This window comes from Triticum dicoccoides, chromosome 6A, assembly GCF_002162155.2.
Source record: "Triticum dicoccoides isolate Atlit2015 ecotype Zavitan chromosome 6A, WEW_v2.0, whole genome shotgun sequence".
Taxonomy (NCBI): Eukaryota; Viridiplantae; Streptophyta; class Magnoliopsida; order Poales; family Poaceae; genus Triticum; species Triticum dicoccoides.
In genome coordinates, this window is record NC_041390.1 from 223,590,992 (window position 1) to 223,609,096 (window position 18,105).

An 18,105-nucleotide genomic window follows, 5' to 3' on the forward strand; every position below is an offset into this window, starting at 1 on the left:
GTATTGTACCGGGACCACCGGAGGGGTTCCGGGGGTCCACCGGGTGGGTCCACCTATCTCGGAGGGCCTTATGGGCTGTAGGTGGAGGGGAACCAGCCCCTAGTGGGCTGGGCGCCATCCCCCCCTACGGCCCATGCGCCTAGGGTTTGGGGGAACCCTAAAGGGGGCGTCCCCTTGCTTGGGGGGCAAGCCCCCTCCCCCTTGGCCGCCCCCCCTCTAGATCTCATCTAGAGGGGCCGGCCCCCTTCCCCCTTCTCCCTATAAATAGAGGGGCAAGGGGAGGGCTTCAACACGACATCCAAGGCGCAGCCCCTCCCCTCCCCAACACCCTCCTCCTCCGTGTGAGCTTGGCGAAGCCCTGCCGGAGAACTACCACTCCGTCACCACCACGCCGTCGTGCTGCTATTGGAGATTCTTCCTCAACCTCTCCCTCCTCCTTGCTGGATCAAGGCGTGGGAGACGTCATCGGGCTGCATGTGTGTTGAACGCGGAGGCACCGTTGTTCGGTGCTTACATCGGATTCGGCCGCGATCTGAATCGCTACGTGTACGACTCCTCCAATCGCATTCTTGCAACGCTTCCGCTTAGCTATCTTCAAGGGTATGAAGGTGCACTCCCTCTCTCTCGTTGCTAGTATATCCTAGATTGATCTTGGTGACACGTAGGAAAATTTTGAATTATTGCTACATTCCCCAACATTGGCATCATGAGCTAGGTCTATGCGTAGATTCTATGCACGAGTAGAACACAAAGCAGTTGTGGGCGATGATTTGTTCAATTTTCTTACCGTTACTAGTCTTATCTTGATTCGGCGGCATTGTGGGATGAAGCGGCCCGGACCGACCTTACACGTACGCTTACGTGAGACTAGTTCCACCGACTGACATGCACTTGATGCATAAGGTGGCTGGCGGGTGTGTGTCTCTCCCACTTTAGTCGGGTCGGATTCGATGAAAATGGTCCTTATGAAGGTTAAATAGCAATTAGCATATCACCGTTGTGGTTTTGCGTAGGTAAGAAACGTTCTTGCTAGAAACCCATAACAGCCATGTAAAACATGCAACAACAATTAGAGGACGTCTAACTTGTTTTTGCAGGGTTTGCTATGTGATGTGATATGGCCAAAAGGATGTGATGAATGATATATGTGATGTATGAGATTAATCATGTTCTTGTAATAGGAATCACGACTTGCATGTCGATGAGTATGACAACCAGCAGGAGCCATAGGAGTTGTCTTAATTTATTTATGACATGTGTGTCAATGAAAATGCCATGTGATTACTTTACTTTGTTGCTAACCGTTAGCCATAGTAGTAGAAGTAGTTGGCGAGGAAACTTCATGAAGACACAATGATGGAGACGGTGATGATGGTGTTCATGCCGCGCCTCGAAGATGGAGATCAAAGGCGCAAGATGATATTGGCCATATCATGTAACTTTATGATTTGCATGTGATGTTTGTCATGTTTTTACATCTTATTTGCTTAGAACGACGGTAGCATAAATAAGATGATCCCTCATTAAAATATCAAGAATTGTGTTTCCCCTAACTGTGCACCGTTGCTAAGGTCCGTTGTTCCGAAGCACCACGTGATGATCGGGTGTGATAGGTTCTAACGTTCACATACAACGGGTGTAAGCCAGATTTACACACGCAATACACTTAGGTTAACTTGACGAGCCTGGCAGGTACATACATGGCCTCGGAACACGGAAGACCGAAAGTTCGAACATGAGTCGTATAGTGGATACGCTCAACATGAAGATGTTCACCGATGATGACTAGTCCGTCTCACGTGATGATCGGACACGACCTAGTTGACTCGGATCATGTATCACTTAGATGACTAGAGGGATGTCTATCTGAGTGGGAGTTCATTAAATAATTTGATTAGATGAACTTAATTATCATGAACATAGTCAAAAGGTCTTTGCAAATTATGTCGTAGCTCACACTTTGGTTCTACTATTTTAGATATGTTCCTAGAGAAAATTTAGTCGAGAGTTAACAGTAGCAATTATGCGGACTGGGTCCGTGAATTGAGGATTGTCCTCATTGCTGCACAGAAGGGTTATGTCCTTAATGCACCGCTCAGTGTGTTGAACCTCGAGCGTCATCTGTAGATGTTGGGAAACATCTGACATACACGTTTTGATGACTACATGATAGTTCAGTGCGTAATGCTAACGGTTTAGAATTGTGACACCAAAGACGTTTTTGAAACGTCGCAGAGCATATGAGATGTTCCAAAGACTGAAATTGGGATTTCAGACTAGTGCCCATGTCAAGAGGTATGAGACCTCTGAAAAGTTTCTTAAGCCTACAAACTAAGGGTGAAAAGCTCAATCATTGAGCATGTGCTCAGACTGTCTGAGTACTACAATCGCTTGAATCGAGTGGGAGTTAATCTTCCAGCTGAGATAGTGATGGTTCTCCATAGTCACTGCCACCAAACTATTGGAGCTTCATGATGAACTATAACATATCAGGGATAGACATTATGATCCTTGAGAAACTCGCGATGTTTGACACCGCGAAAGTAGAAGTCAAGTAGGAGCATCAATTGTTGATGGTTAAACCACTAGTTTCAAGAAGGGCACGGGAAATAAGGGATACTTCATGAAACGACAAATCAGTTGCTACTCTAGTGAAGAAACCCAAGGTTGAACCCAAACCCGAGACTAAGTGCTTCTGTAATGAGGGGAACGGTCACTGAAGCAGAACTACCCTAGATACTTGGTAGATGAAAAGGCTGGCAAGGTCGACAGAAGTATTTTGAATATACGTTATATTATTGTGTACTTTACTAGTACTCCTAGTAGCACCAGGGTAACAAAAAACTGGTTCGGTTGCTAAGTGTTAGTAACTCAAAATAAAAGGCCACAGAGACTAGCTAAAGGTGAGATGACGATATGTTGGAAGTGTTTCCAAGGTTGATGTGACCAAACATCGCACGCTCCCTCTACCATCGAGATTGGTGTTAAACCTAAATAATTGTTATTTGGTGTTTGCATTGAGCATAGACATGATTGGATTATGTTTATCGCAATACGGTTATTCATTTAAGGAGAATAATGGTTACTCTGTTTATTTGAATAATACCTTCAATGGTCCTGCACCGAAAAATTAATGGTTTATTGAATCTCGATCGTAGTGATACACATGTTCATGCAAAAAGATATAAGATAGTAATGATAGTACCACATACTTGTGGCACTGCCATTTGAGTCATGTTGGTATAAAACGCATGACGAAGCTCCATGTTGATGGATCTTTGGACTCACTCGTTTTTAAAAGATTGAGACATGTGAACCATGTCTATTGGTAGCTATGCATGAAGAAACTCCATACAGATGGATCGTTTGGACTCACTTGTTTTTGAATCACTTGAGACATGCAAATCATACCACATGGGCAAGATGACTGAAAGACCTTGTTTTTAGTAAGATGGAACAACTAAGCAACTTGTTGGAAGTAATACATTTTGATGTGTGCAGTCCAATGAGTGCTGAGGCACATAGTGGATATCGTTATGTTCTTGCTTCACAGATGATTTGAGTAGATGCTGAGTATATTTACTTGATGAAACACAATTCTGAATTATTGAAAGGTTTAAGTAATTTCAGAGTGAAGTTGAAGATCGTCATGACAAGAGGATAAAATGTTTATGATATGATCATAGAGATGAATATCTGAGTTACGAGTTTGGCACACAATTAAGACATTGTGGAAATTGTTTCACAACTAATACCGCCTAGAACACCATAGTGTGATGGTGTGTCCGAACATCATAACTGCACCCTATTGGATATGGTGCATACCATGATGTCTATTATCTAATTACCACTATCGTTTATGGGTTAGGCGTTAGAGACAACCACATTCACTTTAAATAGGGCACCACGCTATTCCGTTGAGACGACACCGTATGAACTATGGTTTAGAAAAACCTAAGCTATCGTTTCCTAAAAAGTTTGGGGCTGCAACGCTTATGTGAAAAAGTTTTAGGCTGATAAGCACGAACCCAAAGAGGATAAATGCATCTTCATAGTTGGGTATACCTCCTATTTCAGATCCGGAAGCAAAAGTGATTGTTTCTAGAAACAGGTCCTTTCTCGAGGAAAAATTTCTCTCAAAAGAATTGAGTGGGAGGATGATGGAGACTTGATGAGGTTATTGAACCATCACTTCAACTAGTATGGAGCAGGGCACAGGAAGTTGTTCCTCTGGCACCTACACCAATTGAAGTGGAAGCTTATGATAGTGATCATGAAACTTCGGATCAAGTCACTACCAAACCTCATAGGTCGACAAGGATGTGTACTACTTCAGAGTGGTACGTAATCCTGTCTTGGAAGTCATGTTGCTAGACAACAATGAACCTACGAGCTATGGAGAAACGATGGTGGGCCCGGATTCCGATGAATGGCTTGAGGCCATAAAATTTGGGAGAGGATCCATGTATAAAACAAAGCATAGACTTTGGAAGAACTACTTGATGGTCGTAAGGCTATTGGGTGCAGATGGATTTTAAAAGGAAGACGAACAATGATGGTAAGTGTCACTATTAAGAAAGCTCGACTTGTCGTTAAGATGTTTTCCGACAAATTCAAGGAGTTGACTACGATGAGACTTTCTCACTCGTGGCGATGCTAAGAGTCTGTTGGAATTATGTTAGCAGTTACTGCATTATTTGTGAAATCTTGCAGATAGGATGTCAAAACATTGTTTCCTCGATGTTTTTCTTGAGGAAAGGTTGTATGTGATACAACCAGAAGGTTTTGTCAATCATGAAAGATGCTAACAAGTATGCAAAGCTCCAGCAATCCTTCTAAGGGCTGGAGTAAGCATCTCGGGGTTGGAATGTACTCTTTGATGAGATGATCAAAGATTTTGGGTTTATACAAAGTTTATGAGAAACTTGTATTTCCAAAGAAGTGAGTGGGAGCACTATAGAATTTTTGATGAGTATATGTTGTTAACATATTGTTGATCAGAAATGATGTAGAATTTCTGGAAAGCATACATGGTTATTTGAAAAGTGTTTTTCAATGGAAAACCTGTATTAAGCTACTTGAACATTGAGCATCAAGATCTATAAGGATAGATAAAAAATGCTTAATAGTACTTTCAAATGAATACATACCGTGACAAGATTTTGAAGGAGTTAAAAATAGATCAACAAAGTTCTTGGCTGTGTTACAAGGTGTGAGCATTGAGTAAGACTCAAGACCTGACCACGGCAGAAGAGAGAGAAAGGACGAAGGTCGTCCCCTATGCTTTAGACATAGGCTCTACAGTATGCTATGCTGTGTACCGCACCTGAAGTGTGCCTTGCCATGAGTCAATCAAGGGGTACAAGAGTGATCCAGGAATGGATCACATGACAGCGGTCGAACTTATCCTTAATAACTAGTGGACTAAGGAATTTTCTCAATTATGGAGGTGGTAAAAGAGTTCGTCGTAAAGGGTTACGTCGATGCAAACTTTGACACTAATCCGGATGACTCTGAGTAGTAAACCGGATTCGTATAGTAGAGTAGTTATTTGGAATAGCTCCAAGTAGCGCGTGGTAGCTGCATCTACAAGATGACATAGAGATTTGTAAAGCACACATGGATCTAAAAGGTTCAGAACCATTGACTGATAAACCTCTCTCACAAGCAAGATATGAACATTCCCAATGGGTGTTGGATTCAGTACAATCACATAGTGATGTGAACTAGATTATTGACTCTAGTGCAAGTGGGAGACTGTTGGAAATATGCCCTAGAGGCAATAATAAAATGGTTATTATTGTGTTTCCTTGTTCATGATAATTGTCTATTGTTCATTCTATAATTGTATTAACTGGAAACCGTAATACATGTGTGAATACATAGACCACAACATGTCCCTAGTAAGCCTCTAGTTGACTAGCTCGTTGATCAATAGATGGTCATGGTTTCCTGACCATGGACATTGGATGTCATTGATAACGGGATCACATCATTACGAGAATGATGTGATGGACAAGAACCAATCTTAAGCGTAGCACTAGATCGTGTAGTTTGTTTGCTATAGCTTTTCTAATGTCAAGTATCATTTCCTTAGACCATGAGATTGTGCAACTCCCGGATATCGTAGAAATGCTTTGGGTGCACCAAACATCACAACGTAAATGGGTGGCTATAAAGGTGCATTACAGGTATCTCCAAAAGTGTCTGTTGGGTTGGCATGAATCGAGACTGGGATTTGTCACTCCGTATGACGGAGAGGTATCTCTAGTTATAAAGGTGCATTACGGAACGAGTAAAGTGACTTGCCGGTAACGACATTGAACGAGGTATTGGGATGCCGACGGTCGAATCTCGGGCAAGTAACGTACCGATTGACAAAGGGAATTGTATATAGGATTGCTTGAATCCTCGACATCGTGGTTCATCCGATGAGATCATCGTGGAACATGTGGGAGCCAACATGGGTATCCAGTCCCGCTGTTGGTTATTGGCCGGAGAGTTGTCTCGGTCATGTCTGCATGGTTCTCGAACCCGTAGGGTCTACACACTTAAGGTTCGATGACGCTAGGGTTATTAGGAAGACTTGTATGTGATTACCGAATGTTGTTCGGAGTCCCGGATGAGATCCGGGACGTCACGAGGAGTTCTGGAATAGTCCGGAGGTGAAGATTTATATATGGTAAGTCATCATACGGTCACCGGAAATGTTTGGGTGTATACCGGTATTGTACCGGGACCACCGGAGGGGTTCCGGGGGTCCATCAGGTGGGTCCACCTGTCCCGGAGGGCCTTATGGGCTGTAGGTGGAAGGGAACCAGCCCCTAGTGGGCTGGGCGCCATACCCCTAGGGCCCATGTGCCTAGGGTTTGGGGGGAACCCTAAAGGGGGACGCCCCTTTGCTTGGGGGGCAAGCCCCCTCCACCTTGGCCGCCACCCCCCCTCTAGATCTCATCTAGAGGGGCCGGCCCCCTTCCCCTTCTCCCTATAAATAGAGGGGCGAGGGGAGGGCTGCAACACGACATCCAAGGCGCAGCCCCTCCCCTCCCTAACACCTCTCCTCCTTCGCGTGAGTTTGGCGAAGCCCTGCCAGAGAACTGCCACTCCATCACCACCACGCCGTCGTGCTGCTGTTGGAACTTCTTCCTCAACCTCTCCCTTCTCCTTGCTGGATCAAGGCGCAGGAGACATCATCGGGCTGCACGTGTGTTGAACGCGGAGGCACCGTTGTTCGGTGCTTAGATCGGATTCGGCCGCGATCTGAATCGCTACGTGTACGACTCTTCCAACCGCCTTCTTGCAATGCTTCCGCTTAGCGATCTTCAAGGGTATGAAGATGCACTCTCTCTCTCTCGTTGCTAGTATCTCCTAGATTGATCTTGGTGACACGTAGGCAAATTTTGAATTATTGCTATGTTCCCCAACATGCCAAACTTATGGCAAGGCACACATCAGGTCTAGTACACAGCAAGGCATACATAATAGAACCTATGGCTGAGGCATAAGGAATGACTTTCATTTTCTCTCTATCTTCTATCGTGGTCGGACTTTGAGGCTGACTCAATTACACACCTTGCAACACATGCAAGAACCCTTTCTTTGACATGTCCATTTTGAATTTCTTCAGAACTTTGTCAAGGTATGTGCTTTGTGAAAGTCCTATTAAGCGTCTCAATGTATCCCTATAGATCTTGATGCCTAATATATAAGCTGCTTCGCCGAGGTCTTTCATTGAAAAATTCTTAGTCAACTATCCCTTTATGCTATCCAGAAATTCTATATCATTTCCAACCAGTAATATGTCATCCACATATAACACCAGAAATGCTACAGAGTTCCCACTCACTTTTTTGTAAATACATGCTTCTCCGAAAGTCTGTATAAATCCATATGCTTTGATCACATCATCAAAGCGAATATTCCAACTCTGATATGCTTGCACCAATCCATAAATGGATTGCTGGAGCTTGCACACTTTGTTAGCACCTTTACGATCGACAAAACCTTCTGGTTGCATCATATACAACACTTCTTTATGAAACCCGTTAAGGAATGCTGTTTTGACGCCCATTTGCCTGATTTCATAATCATAAAATGCGGCAATTGCTAACATGATTCAGACAGACTTAAGCATCGCTACGGGTGAGTAAGTCTCATCATAGTCAACCCCTTCAACTTGTTGTCGGGGTTATGATACTGACAATGAGTACTAGGGGTACGAATAAGGGGCAGAGCCTAGCTAGGGAATAGGTGTAACACACGGTGTTTAAGGAGTTCAGGCCCCTCACTCAGTGGAGGTAAAAACCCTACGTCTCATGCCCCGAGGCTTGCTTTGATTTGATGGATAGGATTACAAGGTTGAACGTGTCCGGCTATGGAGAGGGGTGCGGCTTATATAGAGTGCGTTGCAGCCCCATGTCTCCCATGCAACCGAGGCAATAAATGCCATTGAATGAGGCACTTACTAGTGTAATGAGCCTATACTACATCAGTTATAGGTAACAGTAGTTATAACTCTATTTAGTGGACGACTTAGGATTCCTCGACCGTTGCAGCTCCCACGACGCCTTCTTGCCTGTAAGTCCGAGTGGTTGATCGTCCGCCGAGTGACGCGTGGTTATCCGAGTGCTGTAGAGCGACCCGAGTGATCCTCCAGATGTGTGCATCCGAATGCTGGCATGGTCCAGGGACCTGCTACTTCTTGAGCTTGCGTTGGTTTTTCCCTTGAAGAGGAAAGGGTGATCCAGAAAAGTAGAGATAAGTATTTCCCTCAGTTTTGAGAACCAAGGTATCGATCCAGTAGGAGATACACGCATGTCTCCAATCTATGCACCTACACAAACAGTCAAACACTTGCACCCAATGCGATAAAGGGTTGTCAAGCCCTTCACGGTCAGTTGCAAGGATGAGATCTGATAGACATAGATATAAAGATACTAACACGTAAAACAAAGTTAAAACAAATAAATTGCAGTGAGGTATTTTTGGGGTTTTGGTTTATAGATCTGAAAATATATGATGGAAAATAGATCCCGGGGCCATAGGTTTCACTAGAGGATTCTATCTTGAAGGAAAATAATACAGTGGGTGAACAAATTACTGTTGAGCAATTGATAGAAAAGCGCAAAGTTATGACGATATCCAAGGCAATGATTATGAATATAGGCATCACATTCGTGTCAAGTAGACTGACTCCTTCCTGCATCTACGACTATTACTCCACACATCGATCTCTACCCAACATGAATCTTGAGTATTGAGTTCATAAGAACAGAGTAACGCTTTAAGTAAGATGGCATGATGTAGAGGAAAAAAATCAAGCAATATGACGAAAACCCCATCTTTTTACCCTTGGTGGCAATATTACAATATGTGCCTCACTACCCCTACTTTGTCACTAGGTGAGATCACCGCAAGATGAACCCAAAACTAAGCACCTCTCCCATTGCAAGAAGAACCAATCTAGTTGGCCAAACCAAACTGATAATTCAAAGAGAAATACAAAGATATCAAATCATGCATATAAGAATTCACAGAAGATTCAAATAATATTCATAGATAAATTGATCATAAATCCACAATTCATCGGATCTCGACAAACACACCGTAAAAGAATATTACATCGGATAGATCTCTGGGAACATCGAGGAGAGCATGATATTGAGGATCAAAGAGAGAGAAGAAGCCATCTAGCTACTAGCTATGGACCCATAGGTTTGTGGTAAACTACTCACGCTTCATCGAAAGGGCAATAGAGTTGATGTAGAAGCCCTTCGTGATGGAATCCCCCTCCGGCAGGGTGCCAGAAAAGTCCCCAAGATGGGATCTCACGTGTAGAGAATGTTCGATGGCGGAAAAGTATTTTGGTGGACGCTCCTAGTCATTTGGGAATTTATAGGCCAAAGATTAGGGTCGGAGGAGCTCCGAGGGGCCCACAAGCCCTCAGGGCGCCCCCCCTAGGGCGCACCCCTGAGGATTCTGGCCTCCTTGGGACTCCTCGGACTTCATCTCCAAGTCCTACATGTGTTTTCTGGTCCAATAAAAATCATCACGAAAGTTTTATTCCGTTTGGACTCTATTTGATTTTCCTTTTCCGTAAAACTCAAAAACAAGGAAGAAACAAAAACTGGCACTGGGCTTTGGGTTAATAAGTTAGTCCCAAAAATAATATAAAATAGCATATTAATGCATATAAAACATCCAAGACAGATAATATAATAGCATGGAACAATAAAAAACTATAGATACATTGGAGACGTATCAAGCATCCCCAAGCTTAATTCCAGGTCGTCCTCAAGTAGGTAAATGATAAAAACAGAATTTTTGATGTGGAATGCTACCTAACATATTTATCCACGTAATTTTCTTCATTGTGCTATGAATATTCAGGTCCATAAGATTCAAAACAAAACTTTAATATTGACATAAAAACAATAATACTTCAAGCATACTAATAAAGCGATCGTTTCTTCTCAAAATAACATGGCCAAAGAAAGTTATCCCTACAAAATCATATAGTCTGCTATGCTCCATCTTCATCACACGAAGTATTTCATCATGCACAACCCTGGTTTTAGCCAAGAAATTGTTTCACACTTTAGTATTCTCAAGCTTTTTCAACTTTCACGCAATACCTGGGTGTGATCCATGGATATAGCACTATAGGTGGAATAGAATATGGTGGTTGTGGAGAAGACGAAAAAGAAGAAGATAGTATCACATCAACTAGGCGTATTAACGGGCTATGGAGATGCCCATCAATAGATATCAATGTGAGTGAGTAGAGATTGCCATGCAACAGATGCACTAGAGCTATAAGTTCATGAAAGCTCAAAAAGAAACTAAGTGGGTGTGCATCCAACTCGCTTGCTCACGAAGACCTAGGGAAATTTGAGGAAGCCCGTCATTGGAATATACAAGCCAAGTTCTATGATGAAAAATTCCCACTAGTATATGAAAGTGACAACATAGGAGTCTCTCTATCATGAAGATCATGGTGCTACTTTGAAGCACAAGTGTGGAAAAGGATAGTAGCATTACCCCTTCTCTCTTTTCTCTCATTTTTTTGGTGGGCTTCTTTTGCCTCTTTTATTTTTGTAAAGTCCGGAGACTCATCCCAACTTGTGAGGGAATCATAGCTTCCATCATCCTTTCCTCACATGGGACAATGCTCTAATAATGATGATCATCACACTTTTATTTACTTACAATTCAATACTAGAACAAAATATAACTCTATATGAATGCCTCCGGCGGTGTACTTAGATGTGCAATGATCTAGCGTAGCAAATGACATCAAATGGAATCATCATGCTAGCTCTCTTCGATCATGCAAAGCAATATGACAATGATGGTATGTGTCATAATAAAATGGACGGTGGAAGTTGCATGACAATATTTCTCAGAATGGCTATGGAAATGCCATAATAGGTAGGTATGGTGGCTATTTTGAGGAAGGGTATATGGTGGGTTTGATGCATTAGCGGAAGTTATGTGGTACTAGAGAGGCTAGCAATGGTGGAAGGGTGAGAGTGTGTATAATCCATGGACTCAACATTAGTCATAAAGAACTCACATTCTTATTGCAAAAATTTATTAGCAATCAAAACAAAGTATTAGACGCATGCTCCTAGGGGAGAGGTTGGTACGAGTTAACCATCTCCCACTACCGACCTCCACACAAAGCATGGCAATCAAAAATAAATCATGCTCGTACTTCATCACATAACGGTTCACCATACGTGCATGCTACAGGAATCACAAACTTTGACACAAGTATTTCAACCAATCCACAATTACTCACTAGCATGCCTCTAATATCACCATCTTTATATCTCAAAACAATCATAAGGAATCAAACTTCTCATAGTATTCAATGCTCTTTATATGAAAGTTTTTATTATATCCCTCTTGGATGCCCATCATATTAGGACTAAATTTATAACCTAAGCTAACTACCATGAAGCTTAGAGAGACTATCCAAATAATATAAGTGAAGCATGAGAGTTCAACAATTTCTAAATAATAAAGCCACCGCATGCTCTAAAAGATATAAGTGAAGCACTAGAGCAAATTTCCTATCTCAAAAGATATAAGTGAAGCACATAGCGTATTCTAATAAATTCATGATTCATGTGTGTCCCTCTCAAAAGGTTTGTACTGCAAGGATGATTGTGGCAAACTAAAAATCAAAGACTCATATCATACAAGACGCTCCAAGCAAAACACATATCATGTGGTCCTCAAGTAAACTTACCGATAGACGAAGACGAAAGAGGGGATGCCATCCGGGGGATTGCCAAGCATAGATGCTTTGTTGTCCTTGAATATTACCTTGGGGTGCCTTGGGCATCCCCAATATTAGGCTCTTGCATCTCCTTATTCCATAATCCATCAAATCTTTACCCAAAACTTGAAAACTTCACAACACAAAACTTAACAGAAAACTCATGAGATCCGTTAGTATAGGAAAATAAATCACCACTTTTTGCTGCGGTGAACTCATTCTTTATTTATATTGGTGTAATATCTCCTGCATTCCAACTTCTCCATGGTTCATAGCCCCCGATACTACCCATAGATTTATCAAAATAAACAAACAACACATAGAAAACAGAATTTGTCAAAAACAAAACACTCTGTAGCAATCTGAAAACGTCGAATAGTTGTGCAACTACAAAACTTGTGAAACATTAGGATAACCAATTTGGCAGACTAAGGCATAGCCTAGTGGTGGGAAGGGGATGATGCCTTCCCACCCACCCAGGTTCAAGGCTTGGTACTTGCAATTTGGGTTTGTTGCACCAATTATGCTGTAGGGGGTTCCCTTACAGTCTTTCTATCAAAAAAAAAACCTTGGAAATTTGTATATAAATCTTCTGTAAAAAATAAGATCAAAACCACGCTTCTGTGTTTTTTAAAATTGTTTTACTGAGCGCAAAAGTTTCTGATTTTCAGCAAGATCAAATCAACTATCACCGTAAGCCATCCCAAAGGTCTTATTTGGCTCAAACACAAATTAAAACAACAAAACACAATTACTACAGAGGTAATAATGTGTATTTATAGAAAAATAGAACCAAAAACCAAAAACATAAAAATAAAATTGGTTGCCTCCCAGCAAGCGCTATTGTTTAACGCCCCTAGCTAAGCATAAAACATATATCTAGGTATTGTCATCTTTGGTATGCAATCCATAAGTATCTCTCATAATAGATTCATATGGTAACTTAACTTTCTTTCCTAGAAAGTGTTCCATGCCCTTCCTTAACAGAAATTGAAATCTAATGTTTCCTTCTTTCATATCAATAAATGCACCAATCGTTCTAAGGAAAGGTCTGCCAAGAATAATAGGACATGTAGGATTGCAATCTATATCAAGCACAATAAAATCTACGGGCACATAATTCCTATTTGCAACAATAAGAACATCAGTAATCCTTCCCATATGTTTTTAATAGCGGAATCCGCAAGATGCAAATTTAAAGAACAATAATCAAATTCATGGAAAACCTAACACATCACATAAAGTTTTTGGAATCATGGAAATGCTAGCACCCAAATCACACAAAGCATGACACTCATAATCCTTAATTTTAATCTTAATTGTAGGTTCCCACTCATCATAAAGCTTTCTAGGAATAGAAACTTCCAACTCAAGTTTTTCTTCAAAAGATAGCATCAACGATATGGTTAGTAAAAGCTTTATTTTGATTATAAGCATGAGGAGAATTCAACTTGGATTGCAAAAAGGAAATACAATCTATCAAAGAACAATTATCATAATTAAAATCCTTGAAATCCAAGAGAGTGGGTTCATTTCTACTTAAAGTTTTGACCTTTCCAATCCTACTTTTATCAATTTTTGCATTAAGATCTATAAACTCTGAATCATTGGGATGCCTTTTAGATAAAGTTGACTAATCTCCAGTCCCATCTTTATCAATATGTATATTAGAAAACAAATATTCAATAAGAGTCACATCAATCACTTTAAGATCTTCATCATTATTTTCACAAAACCTAGAAGATCACGCTTTTACAAACCAATCTCGCTTAGCACGCATCCTAGCGGTTCTTTCCTTGCACTCATCAATAGAAATTCTAATAGATTTCAGAGATTCATTAATATCATTCTTGGGTGGCATAGATCTAATTTTCAAAGAATCAATATCAAGAGAAATTTTATCAACGTTCCTAGCCAAATCATCAATCTTCAGCATTTTTTCTTCAACCATAGCATTGCATTTTTTTGGGGAATTAATAAACTCTTTAATATTCTTCTCAAGATCAGAGGGAATCTTGTTATAATTTCCATAAGAATTGTCGTAGGAATTACCATAATTATTAGAGGAATTACTAGGAAACGACCTAGGGTTGAAATTACCTCTATACGCGTTATTACCAAAATTGTTCCTACCAATAAATTCACATCCATAGATTCATTATCGTTCTCAATCAAAGTAGACCAAGCCATATCACTAGGATAAATAGGAGCACTCTTACAACAAAAAAAATCCATAAGTTCATCCTTCTTTCCACTTAAGGTATTAATTTCTTCAATCACATGCACTTTTTTACTAGTAGAAGATCTTTCGGCATGCCATCGAGAGTAATTAGCCATAATATTATCTAGGAGTTTAGTAGCTTCTCCTAATGTAATTTCCATAAAAGTACCTCCCACAGCTGAATCTAAAAGATTGATAGATGCAAAATTCAATCCAGCATAATTTTTTTGTATGATCATCCATAAACTTAAACCATGAGTAGGGTAATTTCTTATCATCAATTTCATTCTCACCCGAGATTGTGCAACATGTTCATGATCAAGTTTCTTAAAATTCATTATATCGTTCCTAAGGGAGATGATCTTAACGGGAGGAAAATACTTGGAAATAAAAGCATCTTTACGCTTATTCCATGAATCAATACTATTTTTACGCAAAGATGAAAACCAAGTTTTGCACGATCTCGTAGTGAGAACAGAAATAGCTTCAATTTAACAATATCATTACCCACATCTTTCTTCTTTTGCATATCACACAACTCAAGGAGAGTATTTAGATGGGATGCTGTATCTTCACTAGGAAGGCCGAAAATTGATCTTTCATAACAAGATTTAGCAAAGCGGCATTAATTTCATAAGATTCTGCACTAGTGGCAGGAGCAATCAAGGTACTAATAAAATCATTATTATTAGTATTGGAAAAGTCACACAACTTGGTATTTTCTTGAGACATCGTGACGACACGAGCAAACGAAAAGACAAATGGAAAAAGGGAGAATAAAAAGGCAAATATTTTTGTGTTTTTCTGAAAATGTTTTAGAAGTGGGGGAGAGGAAAATGAGAGCCAAATGGAAAATAATGTAATGCAAGAGATGAGAGTTTATAATGGGTACTTGGTAGGCTTGATGCAGATCTCCCTGGCAATGGCACCAGAATTTCTTCCTGGTACTTCTTGAGCTTGTGTTGGTTTTTCCCACGAAGAGGAAAGGGTGATGCAGCAAAGTAGAGATAAGTATTTCCCTCAGTTTTGAGAACCAATGTATCAATCCAGTAGGAGATACACGCAAGTCTCCAATCTATGCACCTACAGAAACAATCGAACACTTGTACCCAACGCGATAAAGGGGTTGTCAATCCCTTCACGGTCACTTGCAAGGATGAGATCTGATAGAGATAGATATAAAACATTACTAAAACGTAAAACAAAGTAAAATAAATAAATTGCAGCTAGGTATTTTTGGGTTTTTTGGTTTATAGATCTACAAATATGTGATGGAAAATAGACCCGGGGCCATAGGTTTCACTAGAGGCTTCTCTCTTGAAGGAAAATAATACGGTGCGTGAACAAATTACTGTCGAGCAATTGATAGAAAAGCGCAAAGTTATGACGATATCCAAGGCAATGATTATGAATATAGGCATCATGTCCGTGTCAAGTAGACCGACTCCTGCCTGCATCTACTAGTATTAATCCACACATCGACCGCTATCCAGCATGCATCTAGAGTATTAAGTTCATAAGAACGGAGTAACGCCTTAAGTAAGATGGCATGATGTAGTGGGATAAACTCAAGCAATATGATGAAAACCCCATCTTTTTACCCTTGATGGCAAAAATACAATACGTGCCTCGCTACCCCTACTTTGTCACTGGGTGAGATCACCGCAAGATTGAACCCAAAACTCAGCACCTCTCCCATTACAAGAAGAACCAATCTAGTTGGCCAAAACAATCCGACATTTTGAAGAGAAATACAAATATATCAAATCATGCATATAATAATAGAGAGAAGATTCAAATAATATTCATAGATAAATAGATCATAAATCCACAATTCATCGGATCTCGACAAACACACCGCAAAAGAATATTACATTGGATAGATCTCCAAGAACATTGAGGAGACCATGGTATTGAGGATCATAGAGAGAGAATAAGCCATCTATCTACTAGCTATGGACCCATAGGTCTGTTGTAAACTACTCACGCTTCATCGGAAGGGGAATAGAGTCGATGTAGAAGCCCTCCGTGATCGAATCCCCCTCCAGCAGGGTGTCGGAAAAGGCCCCAAGATGGGATCTGACGGGTACAGAAGGTTACGACGGCGGAAAAGTATTTTCGTGGAAGCTTCTGGTCGTTTCACTACTAGGGAAAACCCTAGTAGTAGCACTTGAAATATGCATAGTAGTAGCGCTGGGTCCAGCGCTACCACTAAGGCGCTACAACTAACTAGTAGCAGTGGCGCTGGAAAGGGAGCGCTACTGCTATACCTAGATAGCAGTAGCGCTTTCCTTTGGACAGCGCTACTGCTACTTGTAAGTAGTGGTAGCGCTTGTTCTAAAAAGTGCTGCTGCTAAATTTTCCTGTATTTTAAAAAATACAGCTTATTTTCATTGTGTGGTTTTATATACAGTACTTTCATCATATGATTTTATGACCATGATTACTTATTATATATAATAGTGGGTGAAATGGACGTGGAGTAGATTCAATTGTAGGAAACATGTGGTGCATGTCGAAAGTACTACTCTAATCCAAACTTGATATAGTTTGGATTAGTAGTACTTTCGATGGGCACCACATGTTGGCTTCACTTGAAACTAATCCAGGTTCATTTCACCCACTGTTATATATAATAAGTAATCATGCTCATATAAAAACTTAGCATCATGCATCATTGATCATAATAATAAATAACTCATCATTGGTATCATAATAACAAGTCATACTCATAATCATCATCGATCATACAACTTCTACTCAATATCACACCATCATCATAGTCATCTAACCAATCCTACTTAGTTGTTCTTAGCACATGATCATGAGTATTATTATTAACTAGGACCTACTTCCTTCTCTAAGGTAAAATAGCATAAAACAAGATAGGCCCTGACTCTCCATTATGGAGAAAGGAGATTATCCTGTCTACAATTCTCACCTTTCACACAATGTTTCTTCCAAGTACCTCCTTATGACTGTCCATACATTTTTTCCACTCTTTGATTTTCATGTCTCCACTTCTTTTAGAAATCCGAGATGGACAGGTCAGATTCATAGGATGACCTGGACGTATGTTCAAAACATCAAGGCAAACATTCTGATACATGAGATGAGGCACACAATCATTCGATATTTTCTGTTGAAAAACATAGTAATAACTTTGTAGTTAGAAATGTAGTTAAGTTTTAAAAGAATTTATGCAAGAGATGCACGGATTTCGTAATACTAAAAAAATCTTACCATGGCATCTCCATGGATGTTACAGTAGTTCAACACGTGCACTAGTGGCACGTATTGACCATAATGTGGAGGAGTTTTATAATAGATATTGTAATTCTCAAGATCAATACCAAATGCGACCAGATGATTTTTCTCCTGATAAGTTAACTCAGAGCCATCGGTGTAGTAGGTTCTGTCTACCATGTTCCGCACATTGTTTGAACAATGAAAATAAACTGTCAATGGAAATAAGCTGCAACTATTGTGAAATGAACAATATAAATTAGTTAATAACTATGTTTGAGAAACTCACATAGCGGTAGAATTGGAAGCGTATCCACAAGGACCCAAATGTCCATATTGTCTTGGTCGATGT